This window comes from Schistocerca piceifrons, chromosome 4 (genome assembly GCF_021461385.2).
Source record: "Schistocerca piceifrons isolate TAMUIC-IGC-003096 chromosome 4, iqSchPice1.1, whole genome shotgun sequence".
Lineage (NCBI taxonomy): Eukaryota > Metazoa > Arthropoda > Insecta > Orthoptera > Acrididae > Schistocerca > Schistocerca piceifrons.
The window spans coordinates 600,570,246-600,584,153 of NC_060141.1; positions in this window are offsets into that span (position 1 = coordinate 600,570,246).

The following is a 13,908-nucleotide window of genomic DNA, read 5'->3' on the forward strand; positions in this document are numbered from 1 at the left end:
TCTTTAGTTTTCTGCACTGCTGCCTTCTCTTCTACTATCCTTTATATCTATCAAAACAGCTCTTCAACTATCGATCTATCTAGGATTAAGGATGTGTAAAGAAAACCTGATACAACAAGTTTTACCTGAAAGTGACAGTTTTCATTAGACACTCCCGAAATCACAAGAACTATCAGCGTAATTTTAATAAGAAACAAAATTTTAATCACCAGTACGTACAAAATTTTCAGCAGTCGCAAACAAATTTTGGTAACAATAGAGGTTTTTCCGCGCAACAGTATCAAAGCCAGCCGGTTAGCATACCTAACCAACAATGTAATGTGCAAGGTAACCAAGCTTTAATGTTTCGCCGCCTACACGTATAGCGTCGGCTCAACCAAATAGTAACTCACAGCAACAAGGAAATCAGTACGTACAGAAAACACACCACTTCAGCTCCTATCGCAACGCGCCGTATAGCAATGACTATCATGACAGACGTAAAAGTAATGAGGACAATTTTCAGCGTACCTTTAATAACAGTCGGTCTTATCAGCAACAGAATCATCCGCAACAACAGATTATCATGAATGAACCAGACCGTAGATATCATCCTGAACGTAATACGTCAGGACGAAATAACAGAACAGTACAAATAGTTGAAATGCCACAGCATCGTCCCGCAAATAATAGCACGTCAGAAAGAATTTGACTAGATACAGTACAGGTTGCATCTTCCAACAACGCAAGCAATACTTTTGACACAGAGAATCTTGTTCACGAAAATGTTATTAGTTTTGACGACATCCGATACACACTTTTGCATTAAAGACAGAATCACAACATATGTAGACGACATTCTTATTGCAGAAGCTAACTGGTCTGAACACAATTTGATTATTGAACAACTGTTGCAAACTTTTCGTGCACAAGGACTCACAGTTAATCTTAGCAAATCACACTTTGGCAAAACTTCCATAAAATTACTAGGACATGTAATTTCAGCAAAAGGCATTGCGCCTGACCCGGAAAAACTTCAAGCTTTACGTGACATTGCTGTTCCTACGACGAAAAAATAATTACGCAGTTTTCTGGGACTAATTAACTTTTTCCGTAAATTTATTCATTACTCTGCTTTAGACACCCCTAGATTATGTCAATTGACAGGTAAAAACACTATTTGGTCGTGGGATAGCCAAGCGCAGTCTGAATTTGTCAATCTGAAACAAACTTTGTTGAATGCACCACTTTTATCACATCGAGATCTTACTAGAAATTTTTCCATTGCCACCGACAGTTCTAACACAGCTTTAGGCGTACATATTTTTCAGGAAATTGAAGAAGACGGTAATACAGTAATTAAAAACATCGCCTTTGCGAGTCGCATTCTGTCACCTGCTGAACGCAATTATTCTGTTACAGAACTTGAAACATTATGTGTTGTATGGACATTTACGAGATTTCGGCATTTTCTTAAGGAAGACATACGACCATTTACACAGATCATAGGGCCATTCAGTTTTTACTTTCAGCAAAATTTACACACGACAGGTTAAGCAGATGGAAACTTTATTTACAGGAATTTAATTTTACAATTATTCACATTCCCGGTACACAAAATATTGTAGCAGACGCACTATCCCGTTCTCTCAGCAACAATCAGCAAGACATCGTAACCAACTTCTGCCAAGCAAATTCTAGCGTCATGTATATTCAACAAGTTGCATTCGAAAATTTTATTTCGGCGTCATTACGAGACATAGCACAAGAGCAGAGTAAAGACAACGTATGGAAAGAAATCAAACACCTTTGGCAAGATAGGAATAATGTTACCATTAGAAACCATTACACTGTACGCAATAACATTCTGTTTCGCCGCTCTCACCCTGACAGCAACAGCTGGTTTTATGCATTCCTGACGAACTTATTAACAAATTAATTTGGTATACTCATTTAAGTTACGCATATTACGGAGCCAGAAAATGTTTTCTTATACTGAGACAGAACTGTTATTTTGCCAACATGGATTAACGTATTCGACGAGTTTTAGCGTCATGTAAAATCTGCCAGAAAGGTAAGTCAGATACGACTTCACATATTCCTCCGTTACATCCCATTGTACCTGTTAAATTGAGACACATGGCCGCTGTAGACATTTTTCGTCCGATTCCCAGAACTAATAGAGGTTTTTGCTACATCTTTGTCGCTGTTCAACTCACTTCAAAATTTGTAGCCTTCACTCCGTTACGCAAAGCTACTGCTAAATCGATTTCAAATGCATTTGTAAAACATTTTTTATTTCATGTAGGGCATGTATTGAAAGTAATTTCCGACAATGGACCACAGTTTCGATCTGCTATATGGACACGTATGCTACGAACAAGAAACATTTCTCCGATCTATATATCCAAGTATTACGCTTCTTCGAACCGTTGTGAACGACTAATGAATAAAATTGGTAAACTATGTAGAATATACTGCCATAAAAAACATATTGATTGAGAAACACACATACTCTCATTCCAGGATGTAATTAACTCCTTACCAAATGAGTCTACTATGCTATCTCCGACTGTTATACTGAAAAATGTTGAACCTCCTAACAAAATTAAAGAATTAGTATCCTTTCCTAACTCTCGTCGACTACGACACCATAAAATAATTGACATTGCACTCAACAACATCAAACGTGCCGCAGAGCGCCGGAGAAGACAGCAAAAACAGGTTTGTACACGCCGTGACTTTCACATTGGACAGAAGATATTAGTACGCACACATTATTTATCCAACAGAGGAAAGAGTAGATGTAGTAAATTTGAGCTTCTATACGCAGGTCCATATCGAATTCGCAGCATTCCTCACCCCAATGTAGTACACGTCGAAACTTTGAGAACCAAAGAAAGCAAAGGCAATCACCATATCTCCAATATTAAACCCTTTATTGAATGAACATACTTTATGATTTATCGCACCGTAATGCCATTTCCTGATTTTTATATGACCACTTACGCAGTTATTTATATGAACACTTACTGATGATTATTGTATTTTTTCTTGGCAAGTGCCCGGCAAGGTAAGGTTAGCAGGTCGCTTTCCTTGTCGTTTCCCATCAGACCGTGCACATTTTTCCAGATAAACTTACATATTTTATGACCAATTATGCAATTCTATCTATGTGATTACTTACTGATGATTGTCATATTTTTTCTTGGCAAGTGCCCGGCAAGGTAAGGTTAGCAGGTCGCTTTTCTTGTTGTTATATATCAGACCGTGCACATTTTCCATTTTTCGTGTATGTATGATTGTTTTCCTGTTTTGTCTGTACGAACTATGAAATGTTTAAGATGTAACAAACACCAGTTGACTTTGACATTTTTCTTTATGATATATCAATATCTTGACTATTTTACACTTTTGGCTACTGCATTATGAGACTGTGTGTACATTTTTGCACCTGAACTCTCTCTATGTTTTTGACATAGTACGTTTTCTGTCATGCTATGCTGTATGCTTAATTATATCACTAGAAGCAAGTTTTTATTTAATGAGTATATGATTTAAATGCAAGATATTAATCCTCATTCATCATTTTCAGAAAGCAATAACGCGTAAAAGAAATAACTTAAACAAACCACAGTGGATTACTATGAAATGGGAATTTCACCTTTGGAATGAACGAAAGAAGATGCAATACCTTGTCATGAAGAGTAAATGGATCAGAATTAACAAGAATATACTATACACACCGTATGATAGCAGTCTTAACTAATTATTTTTCTTTCAGAATTCGAGGCGATTGATGCAAGCTGTCAGACAGAACTACCCATCTTAGTTTTAGTGATGAAATATGCTAGAAATAAGAAACTCTAAACTACGAATAGTTGTATGAAGTAAATGGTAATATGAATAATGAAGTGTCTTTTTTGCAGATGATAATGAATGATGATGAATAGTTATATGAAGAATATGCTAATATGAATAATGAGGTTTTTCTTTGCAGGTGATGATAGTAATGAAGTTATGGTAATACGAATAATGCAGTTTTTCTTTGCAGATGAGGATAATGATGAAGTTTATATATTTACTGTTAGTTAAGAAATGCTATATAGTTATTTAAGTATTTGTTGCATTCCGTTTTGACAGTATGTTTTATGTCACATGGTATAATGACTGAATGTTTTGGAAAGGACAGCTAGAGTACATACATATTGAGTACACATTTCATTACCTGTTAATTCGAAGTTCACTACTTTTCAGTATAATATGCGTTTCTTCTGTCAGCTCAATAATCCTTTTTGTATTTTTTCTAGGAGAAGCTATTCATGAAATGAATGTGCTATAAGCAGTTAGTCATTAAACCTGTTCAAGTACTTGCATTTTTTTACCCATTTGTGTGTTACATTCATGAATGTGATCACATATACTCTACTTATATCATAAACTCGCTACAGCTGACTCATGATGAATGACATTACTAATCCTTATTTGCAGCAATAAGTCAAAAGCAAATATTTTCGTCCCACAGCAATTAATTATCGATCCCAACGCAATGCATTGCTAGCACAAAAAAGTTGTATTACCAGTCCCAAATAATGCTACCAGTTTAAGAGATATTTCTAGTTCTAAATATAATGCAAATTTCTGAGATGTTTTCTAACCACAGACCTTGAGTAATAGTTACAGTGTGTTACTTTTTAAATATGTCTTATGTCACTTGAATGATGACTTCTGAATAACACTGAATAATGTTTTATAGAACGATATGAATGTTTTGTAACTGGCCAGTGAGTGCCAATAATTATTTTAAATAAGTCGTATGTCACTTGAATGATGAAAAATGTTTTGTAATATTCAATACTTAATATATGTTTAGTAACTGGCCAATGAATGCCACTGTTTCTTATATTTTAAATTTGTCTTATGTCACTCACATGATATCATATATGAATACCAGTAGCTTGATGCTACACTCATTAACTCTTGTTTTGAATGATCACTTCTGAACAATGTATTAAAATGGTTTGTAACTGGCCAATGAGTGCCAATGATTACTATAATTAGATGAATTATGCAAATACTATGCCATTAATTAACTCCTGTTTTGAATGATGACTTCTGAACAATGCATTAAAAAGGTTTGTAACTGGCCAATGAATGCCAATGATTACTATAATTAGATGAATTATGTAAATACTATGCCATTAATTAACTTTTGTTTCGAATGATGACTTCTGAACAATGCAAAAAAATGGTTTGTAACTGGCCAATGAGTGCCAATGTTTACTGTAATTAGATGACTTATGAATAATGTTCTGTAATACTCCATACATAGTACAGAAATGTTTAGTAACTAGGAAATGAATGCCACCAATTACTCAAATCGGTTGATAGACTAGTGTAATTCTCAATGATGACTAGCATAAGACTTAATGTCCTTCACCTTCTGACCTAATTACCAGAAATTACTGCAATATCCGTTTGTCCTGTCCATCCTCATGATCATGGAGCACTATACTAGGTTTTTGAACTAATTCTACATTGGTGAAAGAGTATGGATTCTGCAAGGGTGTGGTGTTGACACATCATGCTGTCCACCACCTTGAACGATGGAGATGTTATTATGGTCCCACTGTTTGGTGTACCTAATGTACTACCAAAATGATAACATCGAACATTAATACAACATTTCAGTGTCTTGGCTACACTGATTAATACTTCAGGGAAGAAAACTTCAGATTGTCTCACTTGGTGTTGTGCTTGTGTAGAAAGATATGGACTTTCAGTGCAGCTACGTGCAGCCTACTGTGCTACAACCATGATGCAATCCTTCCCTTTCCTTTCCTAGTTCTTCTAAATTGGTAAAAAATATATGCAGTGCGTGTGCACTTTATGTCATTTGTTAATATGTTTTGTACTCATTGCGTAAACATTTTGTCATTCCTTGATATTTTCTGTACTCAGTGCATGTGCACTCTATTTCATTTCATGTTCTGCACTTATATACATATATATATATATATATATATATATATATATATATATATATATATATATATATATTCTGTAACTGTAGACTTAGTTAATTAAGTAGATTATAGAAAAATTTGTTGCTCATGGCAAGTTCAATTGACTCACCATCGCTGCCAAATTTTTGCCCCCCCAGTGTAGGGTTATATAAGAGGTCCGAGCAGAGGTAATTTCGATGTATTGCTCATGCGCTGCCTGCGATATGCAAGGTATAGGACAATCTCTGACCAGAGAGCAGTGTTGACCGCAGTACGAACTGTGTAGCTGTAGCAGTAAGTTGTTGTCTTGTCTGCAGTCTGCTCTGATCTGGTCTGGTGTATCGTGTTGGGTGGCCAGTCGCGGTGCAGCGATACCAGAGCCTGAGTATTATTGTATAAGGTAAAGAGCAGCCTCGCGCATATGTAGTAATGTCATCTCAAGTCCCATGTAAATGTTTTTAAAATCTCGTAATAATAATCTTTCTCATAAAAAGTGACTTAACAACCATTCATTTCAGTTTAAAGAATTTACTAATTTCTCCCATCCACTACCATCCCGATTGTTGCAAAAGATAAATTAGTTGCTTCCTTTCATAAAATGACAAATCTATCGGCCACCATCGCACAGGGCTGTGCCAGAAAACATTATTTTAAGAGCAGATATATATGCGTTATCCGGCGACTTCATTGAGGTAACAATTTTTCTCTTTTTTTATTCAGAATGATCTTTCAGGGCCACGACGCAGCACTGCTGACGTCCAAAATTTACTAGGTTAAATTCATAGGCAATTACTGAATAGTCATAAGTGAGTGACAATTTAATTGAGAGGTTAGTTACATTGTATTATTACCAGGTTACTGAATTTTTTTTTTTTTTTTTTTTTTTTTTGGGACGCTACACATGAATGTGAACGACATTATTACAATTTTTACTGTTGAGAGGTTTAGGAATTTTTCTGTTTTGAGCTTACATTAAATGAGAAAAGAATTTTGTGTGTACATTAAATGGGAAAGAAATTTTCTGGGGAGGTTAAATATCAATGAATTTTCTGTTCTGAGGTTACACTAAATTAGAATCATATTCATGTTATTTATAGAATTTTGTGGGGAGGTTACAATAGGGAAACCCAGTAGAAGGCGTTTGTAGCCAGGGAGAAATAGCAGTGTTAAATATGGCTCACCTAAGATCGTTCACAAAGGGAAATATTTATGAAAACTATTTAATTCTGTACTAGTGCAGGGAATGTAGGCACAATAATTTTAATACACCATCCCTCATAAAATTTCATGGTTATCCCAATAAAACTCTAATATTGAGCATATCTATAATAGTTTAGGATTTACTGTTACACAGAAATTAACAAGTTTTATAACAAAGACCTGAATGCTGAAATCTGAACGCTTTGGTCGATCTTAACGATCGACATTTCGTATAGAAGCGCATCATTAAAATGACAAATGTTGTAAATATCAACTCTGTAACTTCATTTGCTTAAAAGAAATAGTAAATTTAAACTATCAGTATTTTTAGCTAAGCATTAGACCATCATTTCCTCTACACGAAACACATTGAACGATGACATCATGACACCATATTGAATCATTAGGTAATAGAATATTTCTTGTAAAGTTAAGTGCATAATATGTAGTTACTTTTGACCTTTATTTATTTATCAGAAAGCACATTGGTACAAAGCTACTGGCCATGACATTTAAACTTAAGAAGGAAACTGTATTGGTTTTATGTAAAATAATTTAACAATGAATATTATTGTTACTTTAACTTGAAAGTGGCCAAGCTTTGATTATTTAAATATCTTAAGATGTAAAATAATGTAGAATAATCTGTAGCCAATCAGATGGATGGCTTCAGGAAAGGGAACTGCACTAGTCAGTTAGGCGCGCGGGAAACGAGCCCGGGGACGGGCAGAGAGACAGTGCTGGTGCTGACGCCAAAGCGGACAGTTCGGCTGGAGACACCAAAGTGGACAATTTGGTGGTGGTGGTGGTTGTTGGTATGTTTAAGGGGGACTAAACAGCGAAGGTCATCAGTCCCCCATTCCAAAATCAGGCGAGCCGAAAATCTACGAAGCAGATAAAAACCAAAGGGGGAGGAGACGTCCCCCCAGGCGCTAAAAGCACACAAATGCAGCAACAAACACTACAGACAAGAACAGGACAGAGGAACACCAGACAGAAAGAAACAGAAGAAAGGAAGATGGCCGGAGACTGGTTGACTGACCACGAGATCAAAAATGGGAAAGAGTCAACCATCTCACGGCACACCAGAACAGCAACAGACACAAGGACAATAGACACAGAAAGGGAAAGGCGCAGGACCTCCCTAAATCGAACCATAAAACGGACTACCACGGATAAAATTTAAAACGGTATCAGCCATGGAGGCATCGTCGGATAAAACCAAAGCCAAAGTGCCCGGGAGATTAAAAGATTGCCGGAGTGTGCGCAGTCGAGGACACTCCAGCAAAATGTGGCCGACCGTCAGCCAGGACCCACACTGACACAAGGGGGGATCCTCCTGACGTAACAGATGGCCGTGCGTCAGGTAGGTATGGCCGATGCGCAGCCGACACAGGACTACCGAGTCCCTGCGAGAAGCCCGCAGGGAGGAACGCCACACATCGGTCGTCCCCTTGACAGCCCGTAGTTTATTCGGGGCTGTCATGCCACGCCACTCAGCAACCCACATCCCAAGTACCTTACGGCGCAACACCAACTGCTGGTCGCGAGCCGTAAGGCCGATCTTCAAAGCTGGGGCGTCTATCGCCCCTTTGGCCAGGCTGTCAACACGTTCGTTCCCTGGGATGCCAACGTGACCTGGCGTCCAAACAAAAACCACCGAACGACCAGAGTGGGTAATGGTGGAAACAGACTCCCGAATAGAGGACACCAGAGGAGAAGAGGGATAGCAGCGGTCGATGGCCTGGAGGCTGCTCAGGGAGTCACTGCAGATGACGACGGACGCATCTGAGCAGAAACGCATATGCTCAAGAGCTCGCAAGATGGCCACCAGCTCTGCAGTAAAAATACTGCAGCCAGGCGGCAAGGAGCGTTGCTCAACATGGGCAGCGTGAGCAAAAGCGTAGGCAGTGCGACCATCAACCAGGGAACCATCAGTGTAGACAGGCTCACAGCCCGGAAATGAGGAGCGCAAGAAAACGGCGACGGAGGGCCACAGGCGGAACCGAGTCCTTAGGTCCCTGTGCCAAATCCAGATGGACGGACGGCCGGGACAAACACCAGGGAGGCGTAGGTGTATGGACCCAGAAGGGAGGCAGAAGAGGGAATGACCCCAGTTCTGTCAGCAGGGACTGGACACGGACAGCTACGGAAAGCCCAGACCGAGGTCGCCGTTCGGGCAGGTGGTGGACCAAGGCAGGGAAAAGCAGGCGACGATTGGGATGGCCTGGCGAGCAATGTACGTGGACAGCATAGTCGGCGAGCAGACGATGGCGGCGAATCCGCAGCAGGGGAACCCCGGCCTCCACCAGTAGACTATCCACGGGGCTGGTGCGAAAAGCGCCAGTTGCAAGCCGAACCCCACAGTGATGTATGGGGTCTAACAACTTCAACACTGAGGGTGACGCAGACCCATAGGCCAGGCTCCCATAATCAAGCCGGGACTGCACAAGGGCTCTGTACAATTGCAGTAGCGTGCAGCGATCTGCACCCCAAGACGTGTGGCTAAGGCAGCGGAGGGCGTTGAGGTGCCGCCAGCATTTTTGCTTCAGCTGAGTAACATGAGGAACCCATGTGAGCCGGGCATCAAACACGAGTCCCAAGAAGCGGCAAGTGTCCACCACTTCAAGCAGGTGGCCGTCGAGGTAAAGGTCAGGATGAGGGTGGACCGTTCGACGCCTGCAGAAGTGCATAACCCGAGTCTTGGCAGCAGAGAACTGAAAACCATGAGCCAGAGCCCATGATGCTGCCTTGCGAACGGCGACTTGCAACCTGCGTTCGGCGACTCCCGTAGTCGTGGAGCTAAATGAGATGCAGAAGTCGTCGGCATACAAAGAAGGAGACACCGACGACCCCACTGCTGCAGCCAGACCATTAATGGCCACTATAAATAACGAGACGCTCAACACCGAGCCCTGCGGGACCCCATTTTCCTGTATATAAGAGGAACTAGAGGTGGCACCGACTTGCACCCGGAAAGAGCGGCGCAATAAAAAGTTTTGAAGAAAAGCCGGGAGCCGACCACGAAGACCCCACCCATGCAACGTGGCGAGGATGTGATGCCTCCATGTGGTGTCATACGCCTTCCGCAGATCGAAAAATACAGCAACAAGATGCTGACGTCGGGCAAAAGCCGTACGGACAGCAGATTCCAGCCGCACCAAATTGTCCACTGCAGACCGGCCCCGACGGAAGCCACCCTGGGATGGAGCGAGGAGACCGCGCGACTCAAGGACCCAACACAAACGCCGCCCCACCATACGTTCGAGCAATTTGCACAAAACGTTGGTGAGGGTAATGGGACGATAGCTGTCCACCGCCAGTGGGTCCGCGCCGGGCTTCACGATGGGGACAATAAGACCCTCTCGCCATTGCGACGGGAACACGCCCTCGCTCCAAATGCGGTTAAAGATGGTGAGGATGTGTCTCTGGCAGTCCCTGGAGAGATGCTTCAGTATCTACGCGTGGATGCAGTCCGGTCCTGGTGCTGTATCAGGGCAATCGGCGAGGGCAGCGAGGAGTTCCCTCTCGCTGAAAGGAGCATTGTATGTTTCATAATGACGCGTGTGGAATGAGAACGGCGTCCGCTCGGCTCGCTCCTTTAGAGAGCGAAAGGCGGGGGGATAGGAGGCAGTCGCAGAGCTCTGAGCAAAGTGCGCGGCGAGCCGTTCAGCAATGGCGGCAGCGTCCGTGCAGACAGCGCCGTCCAAGGAGAGCCCAGGGACACCCACAGGGGTCTGGGAGCCATAAATCCGCCGGATCCGGGACCACACGTGCGAGGACGAGACACGGGAGCCCAGGGAGGAGACGTACCTCTCCCAGCACTCCTGGTTACGCCGTGCAATAAGACGACGGGCGAAGGCACGGAGCCTCTTAAAGGCGATGAGGGTCTCCAGAGACGGGTGCCGCCTATGACGCTGGAGAGCCCGCCTACGGTCGCGAATAGCCTCAGCAATCTCCGGCGACCACCAGGGGACAGCCTTCCGCCGAGGGAGGCCAGAGGAACGGGGGATGGTAGCCTCGGCCGCTGAAATGATGGACGTGGTTAAAACACGGACCACCTCGTCAATGTCACCCTGTGGGGGAGACGCAATGGTTACAGCGGAAGTAAAAGCTGGCCAGTCAGCCCTGTGGAGAGCCCAGCGGGGCAAGCGCCCAGAAGAATGACACTGTGGCAGTGACAAATTGATGGGAAAATGGTCACTACCACACAGGTCAGGATGCACCCTCCAGTGGAGGGATGGGACAAGTCCAGGGCTGCAAATAGAGAGATCGATGGCCGAGAACGAGCCATGGGCCACACTGAAATGCGTGGGAGCACCGGTGTTTAAGAGGCTAAGGTCGAGCTGAGCCAACACATGCTCCACGGCCCGACCACGATCATCGGAGACAGTCCCACCCCATAGAGGGTTGTCGGCATTGAAATCGCCCAGCAGCAAAAAAGGTGGCGGCAGTTGTGCTATCAGAGCAGCCAGGACATGCTGCGCGACAGTACCATCAGGTGGAAGGTAAATACTGCAGACGGTAATGGCCTGGGGCGTCCACACCCGAACAGCGACAGCCTCTAAAGCTGTTTGTAGAGGCACAAACTCGCTGTGAAGAGAGTTCAGGACATATATGCAGACGCCACCAGACACCCTTGCATAAGCTGCCCGGTTCTTAAAATAACCCCGATAGCCACGGAGGGCGGGGGTTCGCATTGCTGGAAACCAAGTTTCCTGCAGAGCAATGCAAAGGAAAGGATGACGGCTGATAAGGTGGCGGAGCTCAGCTAGATGGTGGAAGAAACCGCTGCAGTTCCACTGGAGGATGTTATTAGCCATGGATGGGAAAGGCGTGAAGGGACTGGGGAGGCAGATTACGCCTCCGGGGCCCCTGCTGCTACTGAGTCACCACCTGGACAACAGCCATCTACTGCATCCGAGGGACTGGCGAGTTCCATGTCCTCAGCGGACGCCAGAATCTCCACCTCATCCTCAGACGCAGAGCTTGTAGGAAGCGGTGGAACGGGTGCCACCGCAATGTCGGTAGCCTTGGGGAGTTTCTTCTTCTTCTGCTTCTCGCGCTGTGCCTTTGGTGGCGCAGGCTGGGAGGGCGCAACTGGGTCGGTCTCAGGGACAGACGACGACCGTGTGTCCCTACGACCAGGGACCGGCGGTTGTTTAAGCCACTTGCGGCTGTCGGCCTTTGTACCGGACGGAACTTGGGAAGGGAGGTCCCCAAGGGACCCCTTCCGTACGAGAGTAGCCGAAGAAGTCTTACGCTTCTCCGGCTGGGAAGGGGGGACTGATGTCCCCGATAGTTGGGGGGGTGTTGCTCCTGAAGTAGATGGAGCAGGAGCAACAGGAGGTTTAGTGCCCCCCACCAGCAAGGGGGCAGGTGTGGGACTTCGACTCTGAGAGCTGACTGGTGCGGATGGAATTGTAGAAGGAGTGACAGTTGCGGCATATGAAGCTGTCATGCGCACCGGATGAAGCCGATCATATTTCCGCTTCGCCTCAGTGTACGTCAGGCGGTCGAGAGTCTTGATTTCCATGATCTTCCGCTCCTTCTGCAGAATCGGACAGTCTGGCGAGCAAGGCGGATGGTGCGCACCACAGTTCACACAGATTGGAGGCGGCGCACAGGGATGATCTGGATGGGAAGGTCGACCGCAATCGCGACAGACAAGGTCGGACGCACAGCGTGAAGACATGTGGCCGAACTTCCAACACTTGAAGCACCGCATCGGGGGAGGGATATACGGCTTGACATCACAACGGTACACCATCACCTTGACCTTCTCAGGTAACGTGTCACCCTCGAAGGCCAAGATGAAGGCACCGGTGGCAACTTGACGATCCCTCGGACCCCGGTGGACGCGCCGGACGAAATGGACACCTCGGCGCTCCAAGTTGGCGCGCAGCTCGTCGTCGGACTGTAAAAGGAGATCCCTGTGAAAGATAATGCCCTGGACCATGTTCAGACTCTTATGGGGCGTGATAGTGACAGAGACATCCCCCAGCTTAGTACAAGCGAGCAAGGCCCGCGACTGGGCGGAGGAAGCCGCTTTTATCAACACCGATCCGGACCGCATCTTAGACAAGCCCTCCACCTCCCCAAACTTGCCCTCTAAATGCTCTACAAAGAACTGAGGCTTCACGGATAGAAAAGATTCCCCATCTGCTCTGGTACAGACAAGATATCTGGGCGAATACGTCTCACTGTCACGCAATGCCTGTCGTTCCTCCCATGGTGTGGCGAGGGAGGGGAACGATTTGGGGTCATGAACGTTACCTTTAAAATGGGCTCTCGAACGCTTAGAGACTGCTGACGGCTGGCCGCCAGCGACAGATGATGTACCACGCTTCATTGCGGGTCATCCGCCCTGATGCCACCTACTCCGACCAAGGGCCCTCCCCACGGGCGCCACCCAGCCACAGCAAAGGCCACCTGGCAGGATGGCCATTGCCGGGAGTCCTGATGCCCCAGGGAGATGGGCATCTACTCCTTGGCATACGTGGGGAGTGAACGGCGCAGGCATCAGTAGAGCGATCCCTGTGTTGTCAGGGGGCTACAACCAAGAGGGTACATGGCGACCCCACCACAACGGACTGGCTACCGTGCTGGATCTTAGGTGCAAAAATGGCCAAGGTCGTCGTCACAGTTAAAAGAAACACTGCAGAGTGCAGCGTGGTAATCGCCCAAGAGATCGAAAACGAGCGGGACACCATTGCAACGACGA